Raw genomic sequence first — 11,957 nt, 5'->3', positions numbered from 1 at the left:
CCAAAGGTCGTCGCCCCGCACGCGGGCAGCTTGACCTTGGGACACTACTGGGAACGCAGACGTTCTTTCAGTCAGCGGAGAAAAGGAAAAGAGGGGAAGCGCGGGGTCCGGCGGAACGAAAGAAAGGCACGAAGCATGGAGGAAGGAAAACCTCCTCTGTAATTCCTCTAAGCAAGCTTTGGAAGCGATGGCTGGCGATGGGTTGTAGTTTCTCCATTCTCCCTCTTGAGGTCACGTGCCTGTCTATTTGGATTGGCCGCTCGCGTAGAGTCGAAGACGAAGCCGCTGTTTACCGCGCCTGGGTGCCGTGCGAGCAAGTCGCGACGCGCATTCCTCTTTTATTTTGTAGTACGGGCCTGTGTGCGTTTAGGTTCTGTTCAGCGATCACTTCATCGTGCAAGCTTCATCGATGTGTGACGCTGCAGTGGGCGACATCTTCGCGAAAGAGTCAACGTCTGAAAGAAACAGCGCACGCCAGATCGTCGCGGCGCCCTCATCGTACGGATTCTTTGCGCCCAATTTCAACCGTACAAGTAAGTGACATTTTCGTTTGGTCATACGGGTTGTTTCCTGCCGTCAAGTTATGGTGTGTTCAATACAGATTTTTTATCATGGATTGTGTGCGCGAGCCGCTGCTTGTTGCTATTTCTTGTTTTGAGCCGGTCGCGTGCGGCCGGAGGGAGCCTATCGTGTACAACACACGATCGCAGCGGCGCAATCTGCAGGCGTCTTTCTCATGCTTTCTTTCGCTGCAGGCTCTGATCCTTCGTCTGCCGTGCGAAAGAACATTGCCGGTCGTCTCTTCAACGCCAAGTATTTGTCCCTGCTCACGACCATTCAGTAAGGTAAGTCCAAACCGCAGTCTCCGTTCAGAAAGGGGCGAGTAAATTAGTGTGCGCGCTTCTGTGGCACGTACTGCGTGCAGTGCTCACATCTACTGCAGCACTGTATGTGATTCTTATTGGACAATAATCCCTTTATAATTTTAGCGCTGCAAGGCAACTCCTTCTGCCAGGCCGCTTTTTTTTTTTTTTTGAATGGACGGCGTCAATTTTTTTTTTCTTTACCACGGAGTAGCAAGCAAACGATAAAACAGTAAACGTGAAATTTATTTATTCATAGGCAAGAAATTAGCAGCTCATTTGTGCTCTGCGCTTCCAGGCATGCGGCCGTTTTCGCTTACACTTTGCAATATTTTTGCTAACCCAGAATGTGACTTATCATGCCAGCAGTTTTACTGCATTCGAATGGCAAGATGCGCTTGCTAATGGTGTTAAGTTGATATGTAACTGGCTCTTCACTCAGGCTGAGAACTAATAGAGAAAAGTGAACTTGTTTAGTTCTTTTTACTAGTGAAAAAGTCGGGGCTAGTTGGTGGCCAAACATTAGCTCACAAAAGCGTACAGTCTATGTCACCTCTTTTAGTGCTCTTGTATTCTCTTATGAAAGAGTGAGACTTTAGGTTTGATGTCGCTCTAAGAGGTTGAATAGAAGAATACGCTAGCATCTAAGCTTTTCTGTTTAGAACAATAAGGATTTTGGTTGCACTGCGGTAATCTGTCAACGAAAAAAAATTCTGTAATGAATACTGTCAATCTCGTAAGCAGTAACAGTATATAGTTCTTTCTTTTTTCTGCAGTGGCTGTTAGAAGATATGTTAATTATGTTAGGCACTTAGTGACAATTCACTGGTAATAGGCCATTGTGCTGTAGAAGTTTGCCTAGGCTTATTATGCCAGTGCACTGCGTCAATTATGCCTGTTATAAATATGTGGCAAGTGCTGTAATGGATAAAATTTGGAATAAAAAGTTGTTTCTCGTTTTCAAACTATTCCTGTCGTTTTTTGAGCATGTGTGCTGCCATTACGTGGTTTAATGAACATATAAGTTATCACTAACCATTACACTAACGCTATAAATGACACCTCTATTGCAGTGCATCTGGGAGAAGGAGGGATGCAAAGGTGCACAACCATTGTCACTCCTAGCACCGAAGTTCAGCCTGGATTCTTCAAAACCGTACGAGTGGCCGGGACTAGATGTGTGTGGTATGTATGTTTTTATGTTATTGGGACATTGTTGCAAGTTCATCATCACTTGATGTCGATCCGTGAACATAGTATGCTATGTTGCGCAGCTGCAGCTATTCTATTACAGAGATTTTAGAGCTTTTCAATGTTTTCGAGGACTTAGTTCTGAAACAATTTCTGAATAATGGTTTGAATAATTGTGACCACTTTTTATGGCATGAAATATAAATGCAGTTTTTTTTCTGCAAAAGTAGGCTGGACTTCAGCAAAGATTTCATATTGAATTAGTTTGAGAGGCGCTGCCTACAATCCATGTTGCTGGCATCAGAAAAAAATGACACACAGTTATGGTAATGCTTGGCAGGGTGGCATGCTACCAAGCTAATATGACTAGCACCGTTTATGCATGTGAAGCTTAATGTGATATGCAGCTATGTGAGGCTGTTAATCTTCTTTGCACTGTTCACACTTTCTTTTTGAGCAGGAAGGTGCTGTTCACTGATGTGAATAATTTCCAATAACTCACATGAATCCATATTAGATTTATTTAACATCGGAGTGAACTTAAAATTTAATTAAGCTCACGTGCCCTGCATGTGACAGCAGATATGGACGGCAACTGGTTTAATAGCCATTCTTGCATGCTGTCAGTCAGTGTTTACAATTTCATTATGCTAAGCATCTGAAAAGATGTGTAAAGGTAACACAACATTCTGTTGTGCCAGCAAAATGTAATTCATGAGGATTACTGCTGCTGCATATGCTGCAAGCATTAGATGAAGCAGCACTGTCTAAATAAAAAGACGAGATTTGTAATTTCCTCAAGCAAAAATAGTGCTTTACAAGGAGACTGTTCTATGCTGCTTGTGTAGTTAATGTAGTCTGTCAGTGAAGGCCAGTCCATAGCCAAAGCTTTTTGCACACGCATAATGTAGAGGTGTAGTATGAAACAGGTTATGAACGTGAATAAAAAGTATCTTTATTATAATGTGGTCCAAATAATTTTTTTGGTATGACGTTACCTCATGCATGGAGACAACTCTTTAGATGTGTAATTTGCCCTTGCTATTATTTCATGTTTAGCCGAAAGCTTTTCCTTGTTTTCCAGTAGTGGTAGACTAAGATTTATAGTGCATAGCCTTTGTGCATAGGCCTTTCACCAGGTATTTAAACTGTATCGAAAGGCTGTGACAATGGAATGCACCCAGAAATGCCATCACAGGCACAAGCTTCCTGCTGTTTGCTAATCTGAAATGAATTCACAGGTAATATATGCAGGGAAAATTACAGTTGGAAGTATCACTCATTGATGCTCAGATAATCACCTACACTTCCCTTTTAGGAAGAAAATTCACTGTATGGGCAACAAAACATATAATGGCATCAGAGACCAGAGACATATTGTTAGCAAGGGCTGCATGAAACCTTAACCACTCTAGATACAGAGAAATAAAAACACGAGAATGGAGGGAAGGGTTTGTTAAACGGCATTTCATTTTATCACCTTTTAGTAGCTTCCATTTCATGCACATGTTTTTCTGTTTCTTGATATGACCCTCTTCTTAGTCTGGCATCCAGGATGCCTGCAGCCTGACCGTGCAGCTGGGCACAATATTCTGGATTTTTCCTGAGAAGCCAGTGTGCTTGTGATAATGTCAGCATATGTGAGTGATTAAGTAGCTGCCATTTAGGACATGTTTTGTTTTTCCTGCATATCTTTTCTGATTTTGGTTCTCATTAATAAACAGAAGCCTGCACTTGTGGCATTGTTTTCATGCATCGCCCTTTATCCCTGCCTTTTATGTGGTTTACACTTTTAGACCTGGATTAACTAAGCCCATGGTCACGTCGTCTGAGCTTTGTGGTTGCAAAATTCATTATACGTTTTCTTCTCTGTGCAGGTCAAATACATGGTACATACTGCCTCCACCTGTATGAAGAAGACTGCCAGGGTCATTGCTGTAATATGGTGTAGCATGTGACAAAATAAATATGACGGTATGTTTCTTTTTCCGATTCGTTTATGAATTCTTTGTGTACATTCTGCAGTAGTACCTGCACCTGAACACACAATGACACAGACCATCTCACATGAAAGATTTGTCGCAACATTTTGATACTGCCTGCACTTCCAGAAAGACTCGGGCTTCTACCATATGGGTCAACTTTAGTTCTGCATTCAATGGGCAGGTTTACGCTACAGAAGGGTAATAATGCTCTCGTGTGGACAGTATAAATACACCACCGAGTAGTGCATAGATACCCTTTGCAGTAGGGCATTACTTTGTACCACCAGAAGGGTAACTTTATCCATCATGTAAGGGTATAAGCATGCACCACAGGGGTGCAAACTTTGCTCTGTTTATGACAGCATAAGTTTAGTCTTTGACAAAGTAACTTTGCACTTCTATACATAGCATAAATTTACCTGCTAAAGGTGCAAACTTGCACCTTGCATGCTAGGATATGTTTATGCTTTCCTCAGGCTAACATTTACCCCTTTTAGAAAGGCGTAATGTTATACCTAACTGGTTTAAAGTTACTCTTCTTATGTGAGTGCAAGTTTAGGCTATTAGAGCGTAACATTACTCTATGTGCGAGAGCATAAATACTTAGTCTCCAAGAAACAGCGTAACCTTACCCCCAAAAAGGTGTCAGCTCAGCGACAAGTGTTTTACCCCCCAAAAAGACTAAGATCACACCTTTTTTTCTTAGAGTGTATACTACAACTGTCCTTGAACAGCCAACTTCTCACTACAGCCTCGCCAATGCGGGTGCTAGGTGTCGACCTGGACAGCCCTGATTCTGCAGCACCATGGGTTCAATCTGCGCGACAGAAAGCCGCTTGTACGCTGCACCTATTTTGTATAATTTCCCAGAAAACAGGTGGGATGCTCTGATATGGTCCGAACGTTAGTCCGCTCTATGTTGAAGCCTCGGCTAGATTATCAAGCTCACTTCCACACCTTACCCGAAACAGATTGGGACAGCTTGGAAACACTGGCCTTCCTTGGTTGACCCCTATTCGCACACTACAAGCGGAAGCTAAGCTGATTATTATTGATGAGCTTGTAGAGCAGCGTCGTAGTGCGCGGAGCCTGAAACTTCAAGCAACCTCAAACTTCAAGTACATTACTTCGACGCGACCTACCCGCTTCTTTACGTGATACCTCCGGAAACCCCACCCTAGCAGCGTCCCCCGGTCACCAACAACCGACCCTTGTGTCATGCGCAACGTTTACCGTTCAGTGACAGAAGCAGAGCCCCCGCTGACAGCAGCGGGAGGGGGTGGGGGAGAGATACTAGGGGGATGCTGCGCTGACGCCCGCGGTCAGGGCCTTCAGGACATCTCAGACTCCTCTTCTGACCTGCCCCTTCTGTGCCGCTGCCTCCACAGAGGTGACTTTTGCTCACTTCTTGCTAACTTACCCGAATTCTGACGGCCGGCAAGCTACACCTCGGCAGCCAGGGTCACCACACCGGCCGACCACCAGACACAAGAATGTGGACAGATGGCCCAAACATCGGGCCTTATTGGTATTTATAGCCGACACAGGCCTGCATATGTATATATGACTCTCTTATGCAGAAGGGCGCATTTTCGCAATTAAAAACAAAACGCCGTCTGCAACGGTATCAATTTCATCACAAACCTGTGGGTAGTTTGTGATGACGCCACAAGATGTGATCAAGGTGTCCCACATAGGTTGCTCATCTGGAGATTTTTTCGTGGATATTTCGCTCATGGCCAAGGACGCCGACCCCGGCTTTTCTGCGACATCATCATCATCATCAGCATGACCGCGCCCACTGAAGGACAAAGGCCCTATCTCTCCAATTAACCCTGTCCTTTGCCAGCTGCGCCCACCGTATACTCGCAAACTTCTTAATCTCATCCGCCTACCTAACTTTCTGCCGCCACCTGCTACGCTTGCCTTCTCTTGGAATCCACTCAGTTACCCTTAAGGACCAACGGCTATCTTTGCTTCGCATTACATGCCCTGCCCGAGCCCATTCCTTCCTCTGATTTCGACTAGGATGTCACTAACCCGCGTTTGCGACACAGTCTCCTTAACACTACCGTGTTAAAGCTGCAGTATAATCGCTGCTTCTACGTACAAATTAATTTCAACTCTTACGCCAGCCTGACCAGGAGCCAGAATGACGCGAAATGCAGAAGTAGCTATAATGTCACAGTTTTTCATGACCGACCCGTGACCTCCACTCATCTTGCACACCCCATCCACAATTGGGGCGCTGAAACCGAAGCCGAACGAATATGAGAGAAAAAAATCAATTATGAGCTGCTTACCGAGCGCGGGTGAATTCCGCGTGATCATCCATGGATGTCTACGCACCGTTACAAGGGGAAACAAATACGCTAAAAAATTTGGTTCCCTAAAGAGTCAACAATTTGAGTGACATCGTCTCTACCAGGCCTTAAAATAGCCCTGCAATCTCTTGCAGTAGTGCACTACAAAACTGCACATACAAATCATCAAGTGAAAGTAATTTTCAAAACAAGAAATATGAATGCGCGCGGAAAACCAGCACTAATAAGACAACAACGGGACATGTAAAAAAGGGTGCATGTTACTAGAAGGCGTGTAAAGATTCCAAAGCTCGCTTCTCCGTGAAGCTTTGGAGACTTTGTCTCCCTGTGTTTCCTTTCTATCGACATCTCTCTTTTTGACCGGTACACAGTTTATCACCACTGTCGCCTTTTTACGCGCCCTTTCATTTGACATTTTAAAACTCTTCGCATCTCAGATAGAATATCCTTATTCAGCGTTTGTTGTAGATTATTTTGCCACCATCACTGAAATCATGTTCTTCCTTTTCTAAATTCAAAAGATTTTTTAAAAGATTTCATTTTTGAAATATGATATTTCTTGCACACTTTGTCCTTTTCTTTGCGTTCTTTCGTTCTTTATTTGCGAATTAGCTATCCTAAAAATTCAGGGGGCACTTTGACTGTCGAAAGTGCGTAGAGGCGAAAGCGTTTTCCGCGCTACGTTGACTGCCTCTGTGGCACTGGCGACGTCACCACTGGATGACGTCACACACAATTGATGACTAATTACTAACTAATAACAAATTACTATTTATTGCTAATTACTGATCAGTGACTAAATACTAATTAATTTGATCTACGCTGCTTTCTTCCTGCCTCTCAACTTTGCTTTAAAAAATTCCTTACGTATGGTTCCGTACTCTGCGTACTTTAGCCCCATTCCAAATATTTTTGTTATACCTGGAGCTTCGCTCCAGTTGAGTATTGACACGGTGCATTCCATCTATACCTTTCTTTTCAGAGTTATGGGTAAGATGCTGTTTGTAGTTGAGGTGTGACGACCCTATGCACTCCAGCGCCTTCTTCTACTTCGGCTAATCCCTTTCTGATGAATTTGAGCTCCCGGTATTTGGCTCAGACAGATATGCCCCCCAACTACTCCTTGTGCCCTAGTACCTATTGCAAGCTGCTCGTCCTTGCACAAACCGCTAACATTACTTTGGTTTCACTCATTACGTTTAAGATCACCTTTGCCTTTTTTGCATGTCCGGACCCTCAGTTCAGCGAAATCGAATTTTGCTTTAGGTTGGTCAGTTTTCGTGAAGCAGCGTTCGTATTGAGAAAAGAGGCGACAGCTAAACATGTTTGTAAAGATAGTACGGATGACTGAAACAATACCGTGGCAATTTTATTGCACGATCCTGTTTAGTAAGGAATAATAATATACGAAAAGAAGAAAACAGACGAAAAGAAAAGACTATGGCGCGATTTCCCTCCTCGCTGCTTAGCAGCTCATTTGGAAATAGGCTAAGCATTATCTTCAGTTCTGCTCGAAAAGCATTAATGTACTGTAATAAAAGTAAACGTTAACAAGAAAATATCGGCTATGTCGAATGCAGTCCCGCCACACCAACGTTCAAAACTCGGAACAGCGGCGCGCTGGCTATGCTGGCGCCATCTAGGAAGGAGAAGTAAAAGCTGTGGCCTGCTGCGGTTTCAATTGAAAGGGCGCGGCATTTCAAAAGCCCGACCGTGTAACCGGATTATTTTTCGCGCTGTAAATTAAGACGGCGGACGAGATTAGCGCCTAGGCGAACTGAATTAAGTGCTGAAAACATATATAAATGAATTTTCTAATAAAACGAATTGAAGCTTGTGGGTTCCTGATATAGAAGCAAGAAATGTAGCACTTACTTTAAATAAAGTAGCGAGAAAAATAAGGGTGTAAAAAAAAAACAGGAACTGCGGACTATACCCTTAAAACTGCCGCAGGCACATGTGAGCAAGAGTAAATTGGGAACATGAAGGAAAAATTTTGCCTCGTGTGCAACATGACGCACTAATTCATTTCCTCGCAGCAACAACTGCATCCAGAAGATTCGATATAAGGGGTTTAAAGGTAGGTGCGCAGTGAATGATTGCTGATTAGAGGGTTCGTGAGGATGCTGCACATATGCTGACTTGTGATGTTGCTGGCCAACTGTTATGCCTGCTTGCATGTCCAAAAATTTTTGTGGGTTCCTCTACCTCTTGAAGCAGTACGGCAAGGAATCTCTGAAGTAACTGTTACGAATAGCAATGCCCATGTTCGACAGTTTGACATACTTTCTTTGCTTAGCAGATATCCTGCGGGAAGCCGATTGAGGCCCAAGTTTTATCCGATCTGTGGGACACTAGAGCGTTCCTTACCCACTGCCACGGATGAGAAGCTCGCACACAGGCATTAAGAGCACTTCAGAAGGCTCAAACCACCGACGAAATCAGACCCAACAAGCAGAATATAATGTACGCTCTATACCTGTAACTAGAAGCTAGTTATGTTAACCAGTGTAACTAGCTGGGTTATTTAGGGCTGGTTGAATGTCCGACATATTATAGCCAGCACGAGAAAACCACTAAGGATCTGGAGATGGAAATGAAATTTATGTAAAGGAAGGTTTCAGAGTTGGACTAAACTTCTATATCTGTTGGCTGAAAAGGGACTCTGGAGTATACTATAAACAGCGCGAACGAAAAATAAGGGACCCAAGTGGCAAAAAATATCTGGGTAATTATTCACTTAAACGAACACATGAACGGGCCTGTATCGAGTAGAAGATTCGCGGAAGTCCAACACAGAGATTTTGCTTTCGTAGCTGAATGCTTCCCACCGCAGAAATTGAACAAACGCGAACGCCCCTGATACAAATAACGGCTCACCAGTATGGGGAGACATGCAACAGATTACATGAGATCTTTGTGGCATGATTTGGACTGATTAGTGTATATTGAGATTGCAAGGACCTCAGTAATGCGCTTTTTTTTTACATTTGGTGCAACCCACATGCGCCGAGTTCTTTGTAAGCTCGTTCTTTGTTCAGAGGCTGCGAAATAACAATAAAAATCGTTCCATGTGTTAAAGACTCAAAATAAAATTACGTAACAATTCCCAGCAGGAAGGTAATTACTGCCCATTACTTTGAAGCAACTGTTTAGCCGACGAGCGGTATTAATAAAATACAATCGGCGACAAAAAGACAAAGGCGAACGCGTAATGGCATTCGTGACCTCTGTGCCAACATTCAGGCTGGCTGCCTCTAATTTCTACTGAGAGATGGTAACCAGTTCCCTTTCTATGACAGTCTGCATCCATTATAGCCACTCCGGAAAAGCGAATATGAAAGGCCAATCTTGCCTTCAGGCCAATGATCAGAAACTTGAGCAGAATCTGCACGCGTGGCGGTCCGATGGCGGAAATGCCTCATTTCAACCAACCGACACGTCCTCGTTAGACCTTGTTTTTCTTTCTGCTCGTACACATATGCCCAACCAAGGAAGGCCAAACGGCACGACTCGATCCAAGCAGACGCACAGTAATAGAAAAACCGATTCTCCAGAGCGGCATCCTAAACAGCATCGCCCGAGAGCGGCATGAATCTTAACCGTCAGGTGGCGTTCGATTGTGAAACCGGATCCCCGCCTCGCATCGGGCATGCCCGAATGCCACTCGGCTGGCTTTCTTCTCTAAGTGGAAGGCCCGAACGCCCTCATGAATCTTCGCCAGCGATCATCTTGAGCAGCGATCCAGAGAACGCTCTCGGCACGTGCATCTTCCTTTGACGTCTCTGTTACCGGCACGATCATTGTTCGGTCACTTCGCTCGGCACCCCATTATCATCATCCCTTGTGATAGCTAAAATGCTGGCATAAACACGCAGTCAGTGGTCGCACACATAGGCCGCTCTTATATAGCCTCGCCGACATGCTGATCAACTCGAGACAAGGCGCCGATTGAAACTCTATCACGGCGGCAAACACGCCGCGTCACGGCAGGATGCGCTGAGATCGCTATCCTAGTGGTTATCCGCTTGGCCACATCTTTCTCTCTCTCTTTTTTTCTCTCTGTGCCGCAGTACTGAGCCCGACAGTAATTGTAACCATTGTTTCAATTCGAGGTCACGAACATGTAGCGATTGAGACGTAGAAACAACCGGTCAGAGATGGAAAAGGCGCGGCAGCCTTTCGCTGTTGTTTTCTGCGAGAGGTTTCGTTTCGTGACCTGTCAGCCGACGACGGCCACGGAGCCTGCTCGCTACAGCGGTCATGCAGCCCAGGGAAGGATGGAAGGCTCGCTGTTCCCTCGCGTGTGTACGGGGGGCTCGGGTCAGCGTCTTTCAACCGTGGAGGAAGGCCTCCGGGGCTGAAAACCAAAACCCATTCGGTCGTGGACCCCCTTGTGTTTACGAGGCGCACATGGCCTGCTCTGTCACTCAACTCTTGTAGCAACGGCGAGGGGGTCGTGCGCTGCGTCTCGTAACGAAAACAAGCTGGTCGCCTGACGGGCGCCGCGCCTCTGTACACCTTTTAATCTGCTCTTGTTTTTTCTCAATCTCTCGGGCCTGGAGCAGGGAACGCAAGCAAATATTTCTGTCCTTTGGTCTTGGCAATAGAAATAGCGGGGTTTGTGCACGCCTTTCCCCCTAAGTGCTTCGAGGCAACGCGAGATTGTTCAATAACTTAGAACGCATTCCCTTGAGACCCCTTCTGCAGTGGCAGCAGTAGAACGTAATGTGTTTTATGCTGTTATCAGCCATGCAAATAAAAAGGTTGGTTTTAGTTTAATCCAATTACTCTGCTCTTCTCATCGCACCGCAGCTTCTTTCGAAACGTAATTAAACCACGGGGCTCTGCGTTAACATGAGGCTCGCTTGAGTCTATGTTTGGCAACTTTATAATCTGAAAACTGTGTCGCTCACTCGGTGTGTTTTCCATAGCGCGTAGTCACTTGGGGACGACTGTAAGAACATAAGAATAAGCGCTGGAACTTTTACAAATCAAACGCCAAAGCTTATTTTTCTGCAAGACAGTATCCCTACAGTATCTGTTTTTATTATGCGATGAATGTTGCAGCGACGACTTGAGCTGGTGTACTCATTCTTTCTTCGACAAGCCCACAGAGATGCCTGCACTCTGGTCAGATGCTAAAACGCAGTCTCGAACAGAGGTGCGCTCAAAGTGTTGATATGTACGCCTATTGAGGTTTTGCAAAGTTGGGTGCCGAAAGCTTGCCAGTGCAAACAAGATGACAAGGGTAAAAGAAACGAGGCGCTTACTACCAAGTGAAATTTACTGATAAACAGACGAAATATTAAACACGCTGTGAAAAAGAAAACGGCAGGAAAAAGGAGCCAATACAAGCATCTAGCAACAACTCCACGCGAGTTCGAAAGTGAGTTTATTAGTGCGAAATTTTTATTCCGGTGGGTAAACCACGAGCAAAATCTTGAGATGTTCGTGGGTTTATGCCACGAGAAAAAAATAAATAAATATCCGCGAATGGTAATCGAACTCGCAGCGGCGCGAACAGATCGGCTTCGCTGGTCACTCCGCGAGAGCACTAGCCGATCACCCCATTAGCCGAACCCTCCTCGAGT

General features: G+C 44.9%; 1 long non-coding RNA gene across 2 annotated transcripts; it reads left to right on the top strand.

Moving 5' to 3' along the window:
- The first annotated feature begins 334 nt into the window (after positions 1-334).
- On the top strand, positions 335-4,091 carry LOC149339618 (uncharacterized). 2 transcript variants are annotated; one of them, XR_016283816.1, is made up of 4 exons: positions 335-533; positions 756-845; positions 1,937-2,048; positions 3,932-4,091. It is a non-coding gene; the product is annotated as an uncharacterized LOC149339618 (long non-coding RNA). The 2 variants fall into 2 exon arrangements; XR_016283817.1 differs by lacking the exons at positions 1,937-2,048; positions 3,932-4,091 and having other exon boundaries at positions 756-1,023.
- The last annotated feature ends 7,866 nt before the right edge of the window (positions 4,092-11,957 follow it).

Source organism: Amblyomma mixtum, chromosome 6 (genome assembly GCF_055824585.1).
Source record: "Amblyomma mixtum isolate Tamu chromosome 6, ASM5582458v1, whole genome shotgun sequence".
Taxonomy (NCBI): Eukaryota; Metazoa; Arthropoda; class Arachnida; order Ixodida; family Ixodidae; genus Amblyomma; species Amblyomma mixtum.
Note: the sequence above shows the minus strand (reverse complement) of the source record. Positions and strands in the feature narration are given on the sequence as shown.